Raw genomic sequence first — 9,777 nt, forward strand, 5'->3', positions numbered from 1 at the left:
ACGAGAATAATGTCATTATTTAACGAAAATAAAGTCGTATTTTTAAAAAACTCATTTTTTAACGAGAATAAAGTCGTTATTTAACGAGAATAAAGTCTATTTAATGAGAAAAAGCTCTTTATATAACGAGAATAAAGTCATTAATTAACAAGAATAAAGTCGTTATATTTCGAGAATAAAGTCATAATATAATGAGAAGTTGTACCTACTCATCGATGTAGAACTATGAACATTTAGTGCAGTTCTCCTTTCATTTGGGGGTTAGGCACAAAGGCCAAATACTGACTCTATCCTCCATCAACACATTAGTCTAAGGATTTGAAGAGAGTTCACACACATTTGGCTTTGTTGGAAGAACTGAACTGATTTGGAGCAAATTGTCTCTTTTGTGGAGGAGAAACTGATGAAGTGTTCAGCTGTAGGGCTATCAGTGGATACACCAGAGAACTATACAGAGAGGGTTTGGTGTTTCTGAACAAACTGTGGGGATTCTACTCTGAGTTTTTGCGTCTAACAGAAGGGAAAGTTGCTGCTTCGCTTGTTGCCTTCGCTGTAAAACTGGAAACTCTGTCAAATTTTCAAAATATTACAAGTTTAATCTCATAAAAGTACGACTTTATTCTCATTAAATAATGACTTTTTTCCCGTTAATCAACGTTTTTTAAAACTACGACTTTATCGTCATTAATTAGCAACTTTCTTCTCATTAAATAATGACTTTATTCTCGTAGTGACAAGCGTTTTTGTTTTTTTTTTCTTATGTGGCCCTAATACGCCGTCATATGAAATAGTCTGAAAAGGATTATATCAGTTTTCATCACTTTTACTCCTATTTTAATTGTCATTTAGATGAATTCATGATCGTACAATAAAGTGCAGAGAAAAGTCAGCAGGTGAGGCAGGCAGTACTCTGCCTCACCTCAAGGGGGCGGACGTGAACTGACAGGTGCTTTGTAGCTGCATTGGCTTCAACAGAAGGAATTGAAAGTGGGCGCCAAGCTAAAGCTAGTAGGTCAACAACAGCCATTTTTTATGCTCTGCCTTATCAAGGACGTCTTTCTTCTTTGGCCATAAGCTCTATTGAGGCGAAGAGACTCTTAAAACTAAGAGAAAATAAGGAAGACTTTTACAACCAAGTCACAGCTTTTCGTGGAGAAGGATCGGCGCATGGACTTCATCTATAAGTAAAGGTAAGGCCACAAATGGTTGAAGTTTTGGTTTTTAAAAACAAGATGGGAGTAAGTAGAAAAAAATTCAGGTATTTGATATCGACATTTTTGGCCTAATATAATTTTTTCTTATCATTTTGATAGACAACCTGAAGGTGAGTCCAGCTCTGTCAGCAGACAGATGAAAAGTGGCGTTTAAAAACCGTCCAGTGTAATATATAGACAGAGCAGTAACCTGGAAACACCAGAATTCTAAAGGAGTTCATACAATGACGTGTGGGGGGGAAGTCCCCCCCAATTCTAAAATTGCACCCACTTTGTTGTCCATAGGTTTGAACAGACTGGGCCAATGATCTGACTCAGTGGTCTGAAGTGTCATTTACACACAGCTTCTACTACTTAATGGAGTAAGAGACTAGATCACTTTTGCTATAGATAGGATGAACTGAATTTAACATCATTTCAGTACCTGACATTAAATAGATGAATTCATGTTAATTAATGTTGTTGTTGGTCCAGTATGATGTGAGGTTCTTTTAGCTTTGTACAGGAACAGGCAATAGAAATGTCCTTCAGAGGGACAGATTTGATTTTATGCTTGGAGTACATTACAGCCAGCACTTTTTTTTTTTTTTTTTTTTTTTAACATATACTGTACTCAGTAAATAACTTTAATCAGTAGCTGATCTGCAGCTAAGTCTGTCACCAATGCGTTTTACTTTGAACAGATCACAACCATTAATGGTCAGATAAATCGTGTGTTAACGGGAGAGTGTCGGTTTTGTGAGGTACTGTGTTAGCTAGACAGTAGCCAGTGTAATAATGGAATTGAGTGTGAACAGAATGCCTGAGCTAGCTCATGCAGTGTACTGGTTAGCTTCCAGAAGATTCTTTGTGAATGTACTATTCAAAATAATGTGTTGCAAGCGAAAGTTTGATCTGATCTGTTGATCATGTCAATCATTTGACATTGACCACAATGAGTTTTTCAAAGTGCGGCAATGAAACACGGTTTTAATGATAATTAGAATTTGAAAGGGTAATAGCTGAAGTGGGGAATTTTACCAGGGTTTATCATTATACCGGTAATGTCATGTGTGTCATAACATTTTCCATTTATCACTCTGATCAGAGCAATTCACTGTTCACTGCTAAAAATCACCACACATAATAAGTCATGTGCAGTCTTGTTGATTGAGGCAGGAAACATCTTCTGAACTCTAGGATCATTAGCATGCATTGTGATAACTGATATATGAGTGTGGAACTGAAAACATTTTGCTACTCGCAAACCTCAGTCACCATAGTCCGATGGACATGTGATCTGTGACGGATTGTCAGTGTGGTGTTGGTGAAGCAGGCTAGTATTATGATCATTTAGACATTCATGTGTATATATAAATACTAAACACTTCATAGTTTTATTAATTTTCTTAAATGTCCATTATTGTTAGTGACTGCTTCTTGTGCCTACTGCAGTAAGAGTGATCATGTTGTCAAATTTTCACAGTATTCTGAATAAACTATCTTCATTACAGGCCTAACACTATGTCCTCATATCTGTTTTACTGTTTGCATATTCTGGAATAGTTGTTTGTAGTTCTTGTGGAATTGTACTTCTAATGAGTTGCCAATACATGCTCTTAATTTGTCACTGTTAAAACTATGAAATGGCTGTGTATATGTGTGATTATATAACTGACTTTAGCTTTCTTCCCTTGTTATCAAGGATGGCAGCCGTACCAGTCAAATACAGAGATCTGACTGGCCACCTCAAAACCAGCTACCATTCCCCCTGCTCTAACGTTGCCTCTGACTGGCCACCTGAGAGCAGGGGGGGCAAGGGGGTTTGCTCTCAGATGGACAGTCAGGGACCACCTGAGAGCCAGCCCCCTGCCTTCCACCTCTGGCAAAGGGCTGGGGACTGCATGCCCGGCCCAAATGGTCATGGGCCACCAGAGAGCCAAAAGCAGAGGGAAGAGGACCTCTGCCACTGGCTCTCAGGTGGCCCCTGACTCTCTGAGCCCACGATGCAGTCCCCTGCCTTTTGTCAGAGGTGGAGGGCACCTGAGAGCAGGAGGGCAGCCAGCCCCCTGCCCTCCTGCTCTCAGGTGACTCCTTCTTGAACCGTCACCTTACCGTGGTGAAGGAGTTTGAGAGCCCTAATGACCCTAGGAGCTATGTTGTCTGGGGCATTTTGCCCCTGGTAGGGTCTCCCATGGCAGATTGGTCCCAGGCGAAGGGCCAGACGAAGAACGGTTCAGAAGACCCTTCATGGCAAGAAGGGTGTGACTTTGAAAAGTTTTCCCATTATAAGAGACAGGAAGTGGATTGATACAATAAATCAGGAAGTATCAATGATATCAAGTTGGAATTTGAATTTTTTACAGATCTGATTGGAATATGACCAAAACATGGGCTATTTCTGTAATATAATAAATACACATAACTGGATGATAATAAATGGCATCTGGATACATTTCCCAAAGCTTTTAATTTGGCTGGTAAGCTACAGGGCCATTGGTCCTATTTTTAATGTTGTCAAAGTTCATGTACAAGGGGATCTTATCTACAACTTCCTTGTTCTTTTTCATTTCAGCACCTGCGACCTGGACCCGGATAAAGCAGAAGAAAATGGATGGAGGACGAGGAAATGCAGTCATTTCTAAATGTAAGTCAGCATTTCTGTGTCTGATCAGAAATGTCCACCACAGTTGTACATTTGTGTTGTTGTGTGTCAGTGGGTGTCACAGTGGATAACCTGGGTCTGATTTTGACTGTGTTTCAGGAAAGACAACAGCGATGCAGATCCTCAGTGAAGGAGGAGGCCCGTCTGATGGAGCTGTTCATCCATTGGTGGTCGTTCTCCATCAGACCCAGTAGATCCAGAGGTTGGTATGAATCCACTTCCTGTCTCCTCAGGACCCACATTTACAAAATCCCATCCTGAAATCACTCTTCCTCATCCACACAGTGTTTAATGATTGTGTCTTGATGTTTCTAGATGTGGGTGTAGATGACATCAGAGGAGACATCAGTGGTGGACCTGTGAGGGAGACCAGGACCAGAAACCATACCACAGACCTGACCCTCCCACAAAACCCAAAATGACCCCCCTGCCTCAAACCATAACTGCATCACACCTGGAAGTCATTCCATCATAACCAGGCTTCTGCAGAGCTTGATGATGAGCTGATCATGAACTGAACCAGGTGTACTGGAAGAGGGAAATATCTAAAACATGCAGGATACCGGCCCCCGAGGACTAGATTTGGACACCCCTGGTGTAAGGTTGAGTGCAATATAATGAAAACAGGTGTCCTGTTTTATTTCATCAACAGAAACATGTCGATATTGTACATTTACATCCACTGCTGCTATTGCCTGTTCAGACCAATTTATGTTAACTGTGTCATGCATAAAGCATTTTTGCACCTTATTTATTCTGTGTCTTTTATGAATAAAGAGAAAATTCACCAAAACATGCTCATGTGTGATTATTTGCTGGTACGTATCTTCAGGAACAAAGTGTAAAAGTTTATTATGAAGTGAGGATGAAACAGGCCTGTCTTCACCTCTTTAATCTGAAAAACTAGTTAGTTCTGTTCTGTTGTCAGTCACATCTTTACTCAGGGTCTGGTGGTTTCATATGAACACTGAGCTTTTATGAACATCTACATGATCAGTGAATTAATTACAGAAAAATTCATGATTTACACAGGATAAATGCAAAATATAGGATAATATAATAAATGTTAAAGTTAAAACACTTGGGGAAGGTTAAGAAAAAAATTATTTGGATGTTGCTGCGAAAATAAAATAAACTTTACACACAAAGTATTTTTAATGTTTTTAACTTATTCTTTACCACATTTACTGTTTTTATGATGCTACTTGTGACATTTTTATCCGTTTTGAATGATTTTATAAAACCAAAAAATAAATTATGAGATAAGTATCATCACCAAAGAACTTTTTCTCCGACAGTTAATGTTTTTTCAACTCAAATCTTCTACAACAGTGATTCTCAAACTTTTTACAGTGGAGTACCCCCTGAAAATAGTTCATATATTTTTTAGCCAAATACCCTCAACTCTCACTTTCAGCATTTTTTATTGAAAAAAATTTGAAAAATTAGTGCCAAAAGTGTCTGTTTTGATTTTCAAAATTTTGTAAAATAACATATTTTTAACTATTGCAGTTTTAAAATCACTGTATTGCATACATCAATTGACATCTTTGTCTTAAACAGCTTCATTTCTCTGTGATGATGTCAGTTGGACTGAAACAGAAAACCAACCTCATCCTCTAAAAAGGCTGATCCATCGTGGCCAAATGATTTTAGTTGAAACAACTCAATACAACAGGTTTATAAGAGAGTGACTTCTGACTTTGGACCTTGGTTCAGCACCCTGTGACTTCTGCATTTGTTCATTGATGAACCTGAGTCTTTTACAGTCATGGGGGAGTTGGTGCTGTCTATGTAAGATTATACAAATACATAATCTATAAATACTACAGCTTCAAGAAAAAAGTGCAACAAATGAAGTATTAAAAATGCAGAAAGGGAAACATTCAAAACTGTATCACAGTAATGATAAGAGTCAGCACTTTACAGTCAATCATACATTCAGACAAAGCAGATGAATGTGACAATAAGTTCATCAGTTTGTTGTGTCGGCTCTGTATGTCCTGTCCAGAAAACAGCTGGATCACTTAAAAATACTGTACACTTCCATTGCAAAAACACAAAAAAAACTAAGTCTGTGCATTTGCAACATTTCAGATCATCTGCCGTTACAGGTTTGTCACAATACTTACCTGGCAAAATATGCAAATGTCCTGTATGTATATACACTGATTTTCTATTTATGAAATACTGTATATGTACACATGAAATAAAAACATTTCATATATGTACAAAGTATATATATGAAACATATTATAAATCAAAACACTTCCATGTACTGATATACTATATGCACATAGAGAAATATGACCATGTTTATGTTATATACACATAAACATGGTAAACAGCGGCTGTGGCTCAGTTGGTAGAGTGGGTGGTCCAATGACCAAAGGGTCGGTGGTTCGAATCCTGGCTCTGACTGTCCACATGTCGAAGTGTCCTTGGGCAAGACACTGAACCCTAAATTGCTCCCAGTAGGGCCAGGCAGCGCCTTGCATGGCAGCAGTCGCCCGCTGGTGTATGAGTGTGTGTGTGAATGTGTGAATGAGAGGAATTGTAAAGCGCTTTGGGCACCATGAAGGTGTAGAAAATGCGCTATATAAGTTCAGTCCATTTACATCTAATAAACACCTATCTCCAAATATCCAGAGGAAGTATGTGATATTCATCCAATAAGGTCATAGGACATTATATTACATTTTCATGTGGGAAGAACAGTATGACATATTCACTGATCTGTAGGTTTTTGTGTTAAAATGTAAAAGTTCTGCTTAATATTGAAATTGTCTTCTAACAAAACCTTTCATTCAAACAGATGTTTCATGCTGAAGCTCAAAAATATGGATTAAAATAGGGTTCATATACTAAAATATGTATCATAACCATGACCGTTACACTATGTCTTACTGTTTTGTGCTTCCTTATAAGAGCTTCAGGACTGATGAAGGCCAATAAAACACTTTCTGGGCGTGGCTTTACTGGATCACTATAAGTTATTATGTCTCTAGAAGGGTTGAATGGAAGGAATTAAAACATCTTTTTGGTTTTCCCATGTTTACAGAGCTGTTTGTGTGGAGTCATTGGCGTTGTTTGACCTTTCACCTCTGGTTTTCTGCTCCGTATTCACTGAACTCACCACTGACTCTTCAGTTCTACTGGGACTGTCAACGTTTATGACAGAGGGGCGCTCTGATTGGCTGGCAGCTTCTGTGGGCGGGGACACGACTACTCTCTATCGGCTCATTGGCTGTTTGGCCTGTTACGATGACATAATTGGGCTCTGGCTGAGGGGCACTGGGGCGGCGCTGCAGTGCATGCTGGGTGCAGGAGAAGGAGCGCTGGCGAGGGGCAGGTTGGGGCGACAGGAAATGAGGCGTCACTGCTCTGGGGGCGTCATGATGCCTCTCGCGGTCCTCGTCTTCTGATGTCACTTCCTGTAAGGTGCTGATTGGGCGAGGGGAGCGGCCCATGATCCTCGGAGGGACCAGCGCTGTTGCCGATTGGTTTAGCTGTGGTCGCCAGTTCTGAGGGGAGGGGTACTGGACTCTGCTCATCGACCAATCACTGACAAGATAAGAAAGATGCAACAAAATTCAACTGACAGACCAGCTGATGGCGTCCCAACACTGATGAAATGAGTCAAGTGCATCCACTATCTTTGAATCATAATCTGAAATCTGGAGTCAATGCCAGAAGTGTATCATGTATCCTCTCAGTTCATAAATGCTTGTGCCACATTTGAAGACATTCTATCGTACTATTCTAGAGATACTGCATTTTTAAACATAGTGGAGGCTGACAGACCGTTGGACTCATCTATGACAACTGTGTTTGGCAGAAAGACTTTCAATACTGAGAAACTGAGAAGTCATGTAAGACACAGGCCCAATTCCAATTCACCCCTTGGCCCCTCCCCCTTACCCCTCCCCCTTGGCCCTAGCACTTGGCACTACCCCTTGAAACAGAGTTGTAAGGGGTAGGGGTTGAAACATTCCCCTATGAATTGAGACAACCCTTTTTGAGACCTGTTACGTCATCAACAGTCATCGATGCCGCTATAAACAGATGCGACAACTTTGTTTCCAAAATAATTCCCCATGCCGTCAGCAGCTGTAACTGTCTCTGCTCCATGGGCTTATGTATGAATGGTGCTACATTAATAAATTTGCCTTGCGTCACCATTTTGTTTTTTGTTCTTTTGAGCCAGAAGGGACCGTATTTGGACAAAAGGTTGGAACCTGGGGACACCAAGGAGTGAAACTCTTCAAGCTAAAACTAAAAACACCAACCTCAATGCAAACTAAACATGTTATGTTAAACTCCATCAAGTATTTTCAGCTGCTTGCTACATGTGAACATATATAACTGCATCTCATAAGAATAATGGCAATTTCATGTCATCTATGTGCAGCTGTTAGCTGACAGATCAGTGTCATAATTGTAATATTTCTAAACTACATATGCTAACAAGGTGAGTATAATAATTATAAAGGTACAACTTCAGGAATTATTTGTGTGGCAAAATATTTTGAAAATTCTAAATATCCCCTGATTCTACTGATCCAGTTTTGGAACAAAAATGTCAACTGGCATTTATATACAGGGTGTATCAAACAAAAGTATACATTTTGAAAAATGAATCCCAGTTCCGAATTTGATAATTTTTGGAATTTTTTTTATGGATGTCGGTAGGTAGGGGATAGGTAAATATTTGTCCAAATTTACAGAGCCAGGTTTTCATGCATGAGTGAGCAGGGGCAAATTGCGCAATCCAAGTTAAAACTGGTTTGTCCGAAGTAGCGGTGGGATTTAAATCTAATCAAAGGTCATGGGAGGGGACAAAGGGCATCCATCTTGTTTTACACAAAATTGCCGGGTTACAGCATTAACACTTTGGCCACCATGTCAGTTTAATTTCTTTACCCATGGCAGCTGTTCCTTTCAAAGTTAATTCAACTTGTTTAGGCCTGAAAATGTCACTGAGGACAGACCGAGTTAGGGTTAACATTAACCCTAACCCTAACCCCGGGTCTGTAAATTTGGACAAACATCCATCTTATCTTATCTTATCTTATCTTATCTTATCTTATCTTATCTTATCTTATCTTATCTTATCTTATCTTATCTTATCTTATCTTATTTCATCTCATCTTATCTTAATCTTATTTTATCAAAGATGATAAGATTACAGATAAGATGATATTAATGGAGCAATAATTTATGAAATCACCATCACTGCACTAATTAAAAGGCCAGACTGACTTGTAGACTTAGAGATAACTTCCTGTATGTGTTCCATAACTGGGAGCCAACATTGACTGGTTGACCATGGTTTTACCTTTTTAATGTGCTCTGTACATTTAAGCCTGGGATATTCCTACTTGTTGCAAATGTAATCAACAGCCATTTTAAACATTTTACTGTAGGAATATTTTGCTTTGCTCAAACTATTCTTACATAAATTAACCTAAGAGAAGAATAATGCTTAATTTTCTGAAAAATGATTAACATATTACCACAGTAGTTAAATGTGTTTCATATTAATTACCTGGACCCTAAAGTTCAGTATAATATTACTCGGGTGCACATCACCGTATTTATTTTTCCAGTCTACTGTTTAGTACTACTGAACTGTTTTGTGAACGTGCAACCCATTCAACTGATTGAAAATAAAAACAAAGTATTAAAAAGAATTGATGCCTAAAAATTAGATAAAATATTGCAATGGTAATTTGTTACTTTAGGTGTAAAAGTAATAGAAATGTCTGCAAAAATTAATGAAGAACAAGGACTGATGAAGCAAAAGGAACCTTTATATCAATATTTATTACATGCATATATTAAAAATTCAGCTTTTACAATAAAAGGGCATTATTTAAAATGAGGAAAATTAAGGAGGAAAAAACGCAGGCATTTCAC

At 38.8% G+C, this 9,777-nt stretch overlaps 1 protein-coding gene across 1 annotated transcript in view; it reads right to left on the minus strand.

The window, feature by feature from the left end:
* Positions 1-9,777, minus strand: part of LOC115435893 (myelin-associated glycoprotein-like) — a 153,945-nt gene that overhangs the window by 98,485 nt on the left and 45,683 nt on the right. The window lies entirely within an intron of this gene.

The sequence above is a fragment of the Sphaeramia orbicularis genome, chromosome 16 (genome assembly GCF_902148855.1).
Source record: "Sphaeramia orbicularis chromosome 16, fSphaOr1.1, whole genome shotgun sequence".
Classification (NCBI taxonomy): domain Eukaryota; kingdom Metazoa; phylum Chordata; class Actinopteri; order Kurtiformes; family Apogonidae; genus Sphaeramia; species Sphaeramia orbicularis.